The sequence below is a fragment of the Diospyros lotus genome, chromosome 4 (genome assembly GCF_014633365.1).
Source record: "Diospyros lotus cultivar Yz01 chromosome 4, ASM1463336v1, whole genome shotgun sequence".
Taxonomy (NCBI): Eukaryota; Viridiplantae; Streptophyta; class Magnoliopsida; order Ericales; family Ebenaceae; genus Diospyros; species Diospyros lotus.
The window spans coordinates 4120378-4131560 of record NC_068341.1 but is presented as its reverse complement, the minus strand read 5'-3'; the positions used below and the strand labels follow the sequence as shown (position 1 = coordinate 4131560).

The 11183-nt window shown below is 33.1% G+C and overlaps 1 protein-coding gene across 1 annotated transcript in view; it reads right to left on the bottom strand.

The window, feature by feature from the left end:
• The window catches only part of LOC127800467 (sugar transport protein 13-like), a 92335-nt gene that overhangs the window by 27873 nt on the left and 53279 nt on the right, over positions 1–11183 (bottom strand). The gene's annotated exons all lie outside the window — the stretch shown is intronic.

Here is an 11183-nt window from a genome sequence, read left to right as displayed (position 1 = left end):
TATCAAGTCAAACAACGTGGCCGTCCTTGCACCCCTCCCTCCCATTGTCGGTGACTTCAATTTTAATAGATGAGATAAATCGTAAGAAGTCATCTCATCGCTCGTATTCTTAATTTTGGTAAAAAAAATAAATTCTAAGTAAATATATATATATATACTTAATCCTTAAGATAGAGGTCGTAGACTTTGTTAAAATAGGTAAGATAAGATTATATGAAAATAAAATTAAAATATTTTTTGAATTGAGATATAAAATGATCAAAATAAGTTTGGAAACTATTTCAAGATTTTTATTAAATTGTTAAATTTTTTCAAATGCATTGAAAAATATATGCATCATTTTTTTTTATCGGTAATGTTCAAGATATGCTTATATATCTGGAAAGAAGAAGGCATAAACATATTTAGAAAATATCAGATAAGAAATAATGTGACTTCATTTTTAAGGGTTATCAAATAAATTTAACAAATACAATGAAAAACACTTTTGTTTAAAATATTTTTCATATCTCACTTTTTCATGTTTATATCTTAGTTAACAAACAATACCTAAATATATATGGAGACTGTTTGGCTTACCTTTTTTTCATATGGCTTTTAAGCCTTTCTACTTAGGTATCGCTTATTAAAATGAAAAAGATAAGGTTAGAGTGCTTTTCAGACCAAGATATGGAATAGTTAAGATAAGTTTTTGAAGCATTTCAAAATTTTGTATTAATCTGTTTGTTAAATTTTTTGGAATGCACTGAAGCACATATGTGTCATTTTTTCTTATCTGTAAGATCCAAAATATACTTATCTAGAGGGATGGAGAGATAAACATATCTTGAAAATGTCATATAAGAAATTACGTGACTTTTTTTAATGATTAGCAGATAAATTTAATAAATACAATGAAAAACACTTTTACTAAAATATTTTTTATATCTCATTTTTTTCGGTCTATATCTTGATTAACAAACACTACCTTAAAAGTTGTATAAAAATTTAAAAATAACTAACATTTAAGTTGATAATGTATTTAGATACACGTGTTTTAATATGTTATTTATATAGTTATGTTTTTTTTTAAAAAAAAGCTAATAAGTTATCAAAATTTAATAAAAAAAACTAAAATAAACAAGTCATTGAATAATATAAATAAAATTCATAAAAATACTAATTTTTTAAAAATAAAAATTAATTAAACAAGAAAAAACGCAAAGCGTTTACAAGAATAAGTAGGGGCATACCTCGCAAATATACACGAAAACTACATGAACCAAAAAAAAAAAAAAAAAAGCAAAAACAAGAAATAATGGAGCGTTGCAAGGCTACAACTAAAATGCCTCAACCAGTCGAGTGAATGGGAACACCAACATTTGGTGTATCACTATAAATATTTATCGTTTTCAAAACATTTTTGAAAAACATGAATATGAACGAAACGAAATAAAGTTTAAGGCCACTTTGCAAAACTTAGTATAAATAATCATACACTACAAGAAAAACTCAATTTAGTAACGAAAAATTTTCGTCGCCAATTAGAGACGAATCTGTGATGGAAATTTCAGCGCTAAATTTTTGCAACGGATTTGTGACAAAATTTTCTATCTCTAATTTTTTTAATTTAGCGACGAAAAATTCCGTCACTAAGTTTTTTTGTATTTTTTTTTAAATTTAATATTTAGCGACGAAAAATTTCGTCGCTAAATAACTAAAAAATAAATAAAAATGTTTTAGTGACGCACAACTTTCGTCACTAAATAATAAAAAAATTAAATAAAAATAAAATAATTTAATGACGAAAAATTCTATCACTAAATAATAATAAAAAATTTAATAAAAATAAAATGATATAGCGAAGGAATTTTTTGTCGCTAAATAAGAAAAAAAATTAAAAAATAACTCAATCCTAACACTATTAGATCCTTAACAAACTTCATGTCTTTCTCATGAAGGTTTATTTTCAACTGAAAGTTCGCTTCCATTAAACATCTATTGTCTTCCTGAAGTGTTAATATCTTTTTTTTTCTCCTTGAAGCTTTTTCTTCTAAAGCCCTCATTTGTTCTTGAAGTAATGTCAGTCGTGTTGCGTTTTAACTTATCCAACAAAACTCTGCATAATTTTTTTTCACGACTGGTTCGTTCATCATCGATTCATTGAAACCATTTGCAATCATCATCCTGTCCCACCAAACCATCCAACAATCAATTCTAAGAAAATCATTAACAATTATTACATTTAAAAAATAAAAATTACCTTCTAGAATCGACATCATAAGAATCTCCTTCTAGAATTAGATTTAGTCCATAAAGTCAAACACCAAACAGGCACACCATGTTCATACATGATTCCTTGATGCGAGGTTAAAGAGTTGATTGAAACTTCACCAATTTCTAAATCGAGCATCATCTTAACTAAAATATTTAAATTTACATATAATTGTTAGCACTACATAGTTTACATTGCAAGAACATGCTGCGTAAGAATGATGATAGGGTTTGTGCAGGACCAAACTAGCTGGGACAAGGACTCCTCAAGCTGAGTTGATTGCAATGTGAAACTAGTAACATATAAATCTAAACAAAACATACCAGATGCCAATCAAGTAAGATAACAACACAACTTAATTAATTGAGCCCAAATCACAAATATATTAACATGATCGGGTTCCCATGTTCCTCAAATTAATACTCATAATCAGTTTTTGCTTTAATTATTGATTAGGCAAGTCTCCATGAACATTACCCTAAAATGTCAAAAAGCAACCAGCCGTGACGTTTAAATTATGTTGTATGTAATCATGTTCAATTAAAGTTGCACTTAATTTATAAGATGGCATAATTAGACATGCATGTTCTGCTACATAAACATTAATTATTAATATAAGAAATGTAATTTAGACATTTTAGAGTGACACCTAATGTGATATAAGAAATGTTCAATTAATGTAAACATATAATGCACTAATACAAAAATATTACTTTTGAACATTTAAATAGCATTTACGTATTAATTAACATACAAATACGCAAATTCATTTTAATGAAAAAAGCAATAAAAACATAAGTCTTGGTTTCTCTTAGGATAAGGTTTATCCTATTCATATTTTCCCTCATAGTTCAATCCATCCAGGTACAACTGTACTCTCTAGGGTGGATTTAATTGCCTTTTTGTAAGATTGAGCTAAAGATTTGAAGAAAACATCACCACATCAACAACTTGGAGACAGAGAAAAGCTATGCCAGCAAGCATAGGCTTTCATAGAAAATTAAAAAAAATAATCATCAGAGAGATAGTTACACAGGAAGCTGTAGCACTAAAACAATTGCATTAATTGGAATTCAAATAAAATATTAGGACTAATCCATAATTAACTTGTGCAAAAACACTGCATAGAATTTATGTAATCAAGACTCTAAAAAAATATGTGCAAGAACACTGCATAGGTTTACAACTAATGCCCAACCTTATAGTTTACATCTAAAAAAGTATGTAAGAACATTTTCAGTAGCCATTTTCATTACCCACCATTAAGCCCTAAAATTTATCCAAATTTATGCCAATCCCATATCTCAAACTCTAGGTTTTCAAGACCTAAATCAATGAATACAAAAATCACAAGAAAGAAAATAGAGAGAGCAATTCAAGCCTCTTGATCGAAAATATACAAGAAACATCAAGATATACAAGAAACGCAAAAACAAACAATGTAAAGAATATAGAGAGTAAGCAAAACAAAGAGTAAAATAGTGCGACCTAAACCCTAAATCAGAGAGAAAGAGAGATTATCGTCGGCAATGGGGGAATAACCCGTGACAGTTAGGACGGAGAGCCAACGAGCAAGAGAAATAGAGTCGTCGACAATGGGGAACAGCTGGTGACAATCACGACGGAGAGAGTAAGAGAGAGCGAGCGATAAATAGAGCACAACGTAGAGTAAAATAGTGCGACCTAAACCCTAAATCAGAGAGAGAGAGAGAGATTATCGTCGGCAAATGGGAGAACAGCCCATGACAGTCAGGACGGAAAGCGAGTGAGCAAGAGAAAGAGAGTCGTCAGCAAATGGGGGAATAGCCCATGACAGTTAGAACGAAGAGCGAGCGAGAGAGAGAAAGAAAGTCGTCGACAATGTGGGGTGAGGATAGTGCGAGCGAGAGATAGAGCGACTAAACCCTAATTTGGAAATTGGGTGAGGATAGAGGCTGACCCGAGCATCAAAATTGAAACTGAGGTTATCGCGAGATTTTATTGTCAAAATCTCACGATAACTTCGGTTTGTCAACCCGTGCGTCAGCCCATTTGTTCGTGTAGCATTATTCATATATGTATGTATGTAAAATTACAAAAGCGTAAGGTCCTCTTGTAGGCTACTACAAGAGCGAGAGAAGCTGAGAAGGTAAGAGAGAAGGGAAGAGACGACCAGAAGGCTGAATCTGGAAACTAGAGACAATGCACACGTTAAACATGGTGGCGTTCACGGCGGCCGCCGCGACAGGGCTGGCGGCGTTGGAGGCGGAGCAATCGGGAGGCATAGCGTTCGGATCGGTGTGGTTTTTCATCTATGCCGGCGTATCCTGCGTGCTGGTCCTCTTCGCCGGCATAATGTCCGTCCTCACTCTCGGACTCATGTCCCTCGGACTTGTTGACCTCGAGATTCTCCAGCGCAGTGGCACCTCCACCGAGAAGAAGCAAGCAGGTCCTCCAATTCTCCCCCAATTCTCTCTACATACGTTATTCTTCTGTGATCTATGTATTATATAAGTATTTATCTGCGATGTCTTTTTGGAATTTTCCAGATCCAAAGAAGGCGTGCATGATGAGTGAATTGTTTTTGAATTGAGAAGGAAGGGAAAGCTTGAAACATGTGCTCGATTTGGAAAAAAACTAATCGCTTTTTAAGTTGTTCAAGTAATTTAGATTTGAAGGAATTAAGGACGACATGCATGAGTTGTGGATTAAGTTGTTCAAGTAATTATAACTTCTTGTTGAACTGGAGAAGACATGCATGGGTAGAGACATGAATGATGTACTTGGATAATGGGGATATATAGTGATGCTTCCGCAAGAAAGTATACCTTTATTTTATTCAGTTGATTTAAACTATATGTAGTAAGTATGATTTCTGATGCATTGTAACGTTGTTGTATTTGGAGCTAGCTAGAACTTCTGGAGGGAAAAAAAGAGGAAATGGAAAAGGTAGGAAAAGTAAGGGAAGGGAATCAAGCTAAATAATCTGCTTTTTGCTTTTAGAATATGTCAATATGAGAAGAAAATTATAAGTATTTGTTGAAAATGAAGAATCATTTTTTGGTTTCATTACCATTAAAATAGTCGTTAAGCTATTCCTTTTCTGTTCATTTCTGTTTTCCTCAATAAATCATAGTTCAAAACATATCATTGATGAAATGCCAATCTAAATACACAAATATGCTTCAATATGCATACAAGAATGGCAATTAATGGAGGAACTCAAAGTTACTGTTTAAGTTCTGATTTCTTTTAGTTTGTTTCAATGAATGTTGTTTTCATTGATAAACAAGGCTGAAGTCATTCCTATTATCCTATACAAAATGTTTGAATGCATATAGATGAATGGCAATGGGCGGAACTCACAGTGAATGTTTAAGTCTTAGTTTTTGAGTTTGCTTCAATGGATGTTGTTTTAATTGAGGAAACAAGGCCAAAGATTATACTGGAATTTTTTGAATACTGCATTCTATCAAACTGAATCTGAGCAGTAAAATTCCATGCCCTGAACATCTGAAGGATACAAACATAAGACAAGACCATCTCGAGAAATTTCAGTTCTTTAATGAAGATCTGTCTGGGCACTGTGGTGTAATTTTGGGAGATTGACGGTGCTAGTGTGAGAAGGTTTACAAAGTAATATGCAGTTTTTGCATTCTCACTTTGAGCATCTATGCTGAAATAAAAAATGGAATATTTCATACTTTTACATGATTTCCTTAACAAAAAAGTACAACGATACTGAATTCATGACCCAATCTTAAATCAATTGCCATATACAAAAAGAAAAATTAATTCTATATATAAACACCCACAAAAGTTATTTTCTTTCAACCACACATATCCCTTCCGTTTCTTCCTCAATTCCCTTTATTTTTTATTTACTGAAATTATTAATATATTATTTCAGGGATGGAGATTTTTACAAATTGTAGTGTTGTATTATATTGTGATTATTGCATTTTAAATATATAGTGTTGGTTTAGTTTAGACCTTATTTTAAATGTGTGATCGACACTTATTTTATTGTATTATATTGTAATTATTATGTTTTATATATATACGAATGGTTTAGATCTTATTTTAGAGGGATGATCAACACAAAGACGCAATGAAATGAAAGACCCGCAACCCTAGTTTCAATTTTAGGTTTGTTGGACGATTGGTGAATGAAGGCAACTAAATATATTGGGAAAAAGAAAAGAAAAAAAACTAAGGGCATGTTCTTTTTGCTGTTTTCAACCCGTTTTGAATTTTTAATTTTTTAAAATATTAAAAATGTTTTCTTTTTTCTATTTTCAAAAATAAAGAAAAAATTTGTAAAGGAAACCCAAAACAACATTTTGTTATTTTGGATATTTTCTGTGAAAACACACACACAAAACACCAAAACACAGAAAATGGACAGCCTCCCCTCCCCTCCCACCCCTACCCCCAGCCCCAGCCTCAATTCTCACATCTCTTCTCTCTCTCAAGCTTCGGCCAAACACCGACCCCGCCATCTCTGTCGCTGCTAGAGCCGCCATCAACCTCGCCCGCCAACTCCGTCGACCTCACCCACCACCGCCGAAAGCCACCATCGACCCCCCTCTCCCCCCAAATCTGGCAGACCCCATCCATTCTTTCTCTCTCTCTCCTCTCTTCTCTCCAAAACACCCAAAAATCACAAACCTGAAAACACAGCACCGCCTCCGCCACCGCCGTCGACCGCATCAGCCACTGCCACCGCAACCACCACCGTTGACCACGCCTGGCACCTGCCGTGCGAGCTGTCGTCCACCACCCATCGTCCCTCCCCTTGCATCGCGTCCACCATCATCGCCTCCCTTTCGTGCGAGACCCCATCCATTCTATCTTCTGTGTTTTTAATTCTTTTTTTATTTGATTTTTTTATTTTGTTTTATTTGAATACGAATATGTAATTTGATACGTAATATAACTTTTTTTGTATTAATTTTTTTAATAATAAATGTTTATAACTTTTGTTTATAATTAAGTCACCCATGATGATGACATGATGTGTGTAATACCTTAAGAACCCAGAGAATGGTAGTATATGTCAAGAATAAGTAAGTAAGAAAATAACACTAGCTGAATACCTTTTGGGCTGAATGCAGACAAAGAACTTCTAAGTTAAGCGTGCTTGACTTGGGGAAATCCAAGAATGGGTGACTCATCTGGGAAGTTCGCGTAGGCCCATCAAGATAAGTTGTCTAAGACCTTTCTATCTCTCAATACGGGGTGTTATAAAAATATGTGTCAACAGATCTATTGAGATTTTGTGGATTAGAGAAATTCAGTGGAGAATATTAAATGTATTATATTTTTTGAATAAAAATTAAATTATCGTTAAGTGTTTGTAGTTAATAGAGAAAAATATTAATACAATAGTTGATGTGTTATATGGGATATATTTAAAAAAAATAATAATAATAGAATAAAGGAAGTGAAGGAAATTTAAAGTGAAGTGGCCATGAATAGTGATATGCATATATGTGACGATATAAAATATTAATAGCAAATGTTAATTTAAGTTAACGCAAGTTATGCTAATATTATATTATATTGACTTAATTAACATATCATTTGTATTATAAAAGCAAGAAAACTGGGGATGAAAAAGAGTTCCACGAGCTGTCACCTCAACTAATACATATGTGTGTGTGCGTGTGTCCCTGGCGGCATGTGAAAGTCAAACGCTGTGGAAGAAATGAGGGAGAAAAGATAATTGAAATGAGAAAATTGGCAGGAGGACTTGATTACGCTAGGGAAAAATAATGCTGAATTTTTCCAAACCAATGGCGCCCAAAACGGTGTCGTTTTAAGGCTGAGGCAGTGGTGCACGTTGGGCTGCCACGCAGCAGTTTCTGGTGGCCCTTCCTTTTTGCTTTTTAACCCTTTGTTGCAGCATGCAAATGGTGTAAAATTGAATAGCAAATGGAGAAGAGAAATTACAGAGGAGAAGGTAGCGTGTAAATACTAAAATTGGGGGAGAAATTTATGATTAAACGCGGTTTAATTGAGATTTAATTAGTCAGGTGAATAGTGAAAAATATATTAATAATTTCTTACGATTAGAATTTAATTTTGGGTGCTATTTGATTAATTTTGAAAGATTATGTTAATTTGTAGAGTGTATTAAAATAGCGGTGTATGGGTGTAAAAATGCCGAAATTAACTAAATAGAGGCAAGCTCCCTACTTTCTTTGTGAGCTTCTTCCGTTTATGAATTCCGTGCCTTTTCTTAATTCAATTCAGCTTAGCATATTAATTATACGAATCGAAGATTTTATTAGTATGAATTAATTTAAATTAAATATGAGATTCGTTGAAGTTTTATTGGTTGTGTGCCTACAGGAGTATTATATCACCCCTGTTTAATTGGAAATGATGTTGAACCTAATCTGGGGCTAGGTTCCTAGAGGATTGGTGGTATTTAGTTGTGGTTATAGTTTCCCACAAGTGGGAGTCTTAATAAATGGACACATGAGCTGTTGACCGGTGAGGTGACGTGTTGACCATTTAGTGACATTGGAGTGAACCGTCGACCGGGTTGGGGATGGTCGTTGACTGGTTGATCCTTAGTCACAGATTGTTGACCGATGCCTGGTCACTATCGATCGACTCTGTCATTATGTGATAAATTGCATGGCATTGCAGTGCATGTGACTGAGTTTGCATTCATTGGGGATCATGCTTGTGTGTGTTGGGGGTGTGAGCATTGGCATAACACAGTTAGCTTGCTAAGTGCTGACTTGTGTATATTATGTGAGCATATGTATTTAGAGCATTTGCTTATATGAATTCCTATGTGGTCTTAGTATGGCCTGATGCTTGACTTATGGGGGTCTTGTCATCATGTTAATGCTTCAAAAGCCATTGCATTTATTACTTGTTACATTGCATGGTTATGATACTGGATATTTATGCTAACCAGGGCCTTGGGCTCATTTATTTATGCTAGCTAGGGTCGCGGGCTCATATATCTTTGCTAGCTAGGGCTTCGGGCTCATTTATTTATGCTAGCCAGGCCCTCAGGCTCGTATATCTTTGCTAGCCAGGGTCTTGGACTCATTTATTTATACTAGTCAGGGCCTCAGGCTCATATAATCATGCTAGCCAAGGCCTCAGGCTCATATGATTTATGATAGGGCTTCAGGCTCATATGGTGTGTGCTAGTCAGTCCATGGCAGCTGCAAGTTTGTATGCAGATTTGGATGTTAGGTTGTGCATTTCTTATGTGAGCCCCAAGGACTCCCACTGTGTGCATTGGCTTATTTATTTATGTTAATGGCTGCATGTTGTAATACATGGCATGACACTTTGATTTCCATCATGACATTTGATGGGTAGTACTTAGTGTGAGAGCTTTAGTCCCAACCGTACCGTATTTCTTCTATTGTGTTTGTTGAGTCTTGTGGGTCACTTTATTTTACTATCATTCTAGGTTGAGAAGAATGGTGCCCGGGGATGGTTGTTATGACGGTTGTTATTATTTTTTTTGGATTCTATGTGTACAGGGCAATCCCAGCTAAAAAGATCTTTGGGGTGAGTTATGATCAGGGGCTCTGATTATGTATACGTGGTATTTGATTAATTGATATTTTATTGAGTAAGAAAATGCGCTTGAAATGCATATTTATATTTAATTTATTCCATCTGTTATATACTAATGGGGGTAAATTTTTAACCCATCCGACTGAGTTATCATCTAGCTGTAACTAAAGATGTAGGAAATTTTGAATCGTCACATATGTCCGTAGCTAGCTAAAAGAATCCACTGTTTAAGGGTAACTTTTACAATGCTATGCCTCGAGGCTCAAGCTTTTGTCCAAACCTATGAATGTGAATGTGAATATTGTCTCTTTAGGAATATACCCGCTGTTTAGTCATGGAAAGTGATTTCTTTTTTTTTTATTATTTTTTCTTTTTACAAAAATCTGAATCATGCCATCCAATGTTAATTAAATGTGTAGAAAACTAGTTTTCGATCCAAAAAAATTAGAATATATATATATATTTGAAATAAAAGAGAGTGAAAAGAGAAGATAACTGATGAACATGTAAGATGTGAATCACTTGAGTAGACAGGTAATTAATATAATAGATAAGTGATTATAAATTTATTTCTTAATTAATATTTATTTTAATGTTACCATTTTATAAGTTTTAATTTTTCTGTTATATCTACTTCGTGTCATGTCTCGTTAGAAAGTAAAAAGTTTCAAAATAAGTGTGATGTTTCTAATAACGATTTTGACTAATATGGAGAGTCTTTAGATTACAAACCTACATAAAAGTTTTAAAATTTTGCCAATGTCGCTATTATCTGATCTCATCGACACTTAAAAATAAATTTTTTATCTAAAAACTAATAGTCTAAATAAGATTTTTTAATGCGATGGTGGTATATTAAAAAAAAAAAAATTATGTCAAATCATAGGTAAGTTTATCTATTATCTTGTTAACAGTAAAAAAAAATAAAAAATATTTAATCAATTTTTAAATATAAAGATATTATATTAAACACATTAATTGTAACTGATAACGATTTATTTGAATATCACATATTAATATACTAATTTTTAACACACTATACTAATAATTATAACAAGTATAATCTTACGAAACATATTATTTATAGCAAATAATTATATTATTTTATAATATACTATTAATATAATATATGAATATAATTACACTGTTAATATAAGTAACTAATAATTATACTATGACTACCTTTAGTTCATGTAGATATATTTTATTTTATTATTACTCAAATGTATATTGGTAACGATATATGTAATAATATGGCGTATTGAAATTAAGGAGCTGTGGGATCTGCCAGCGCTATAAATAGAAGATCTCTGATGTCTTATTGCAACTCAGCTTGCCAAGCTTAAGGGGCCTAATATATATACATATATATATATATATATCCTGGCAGCAA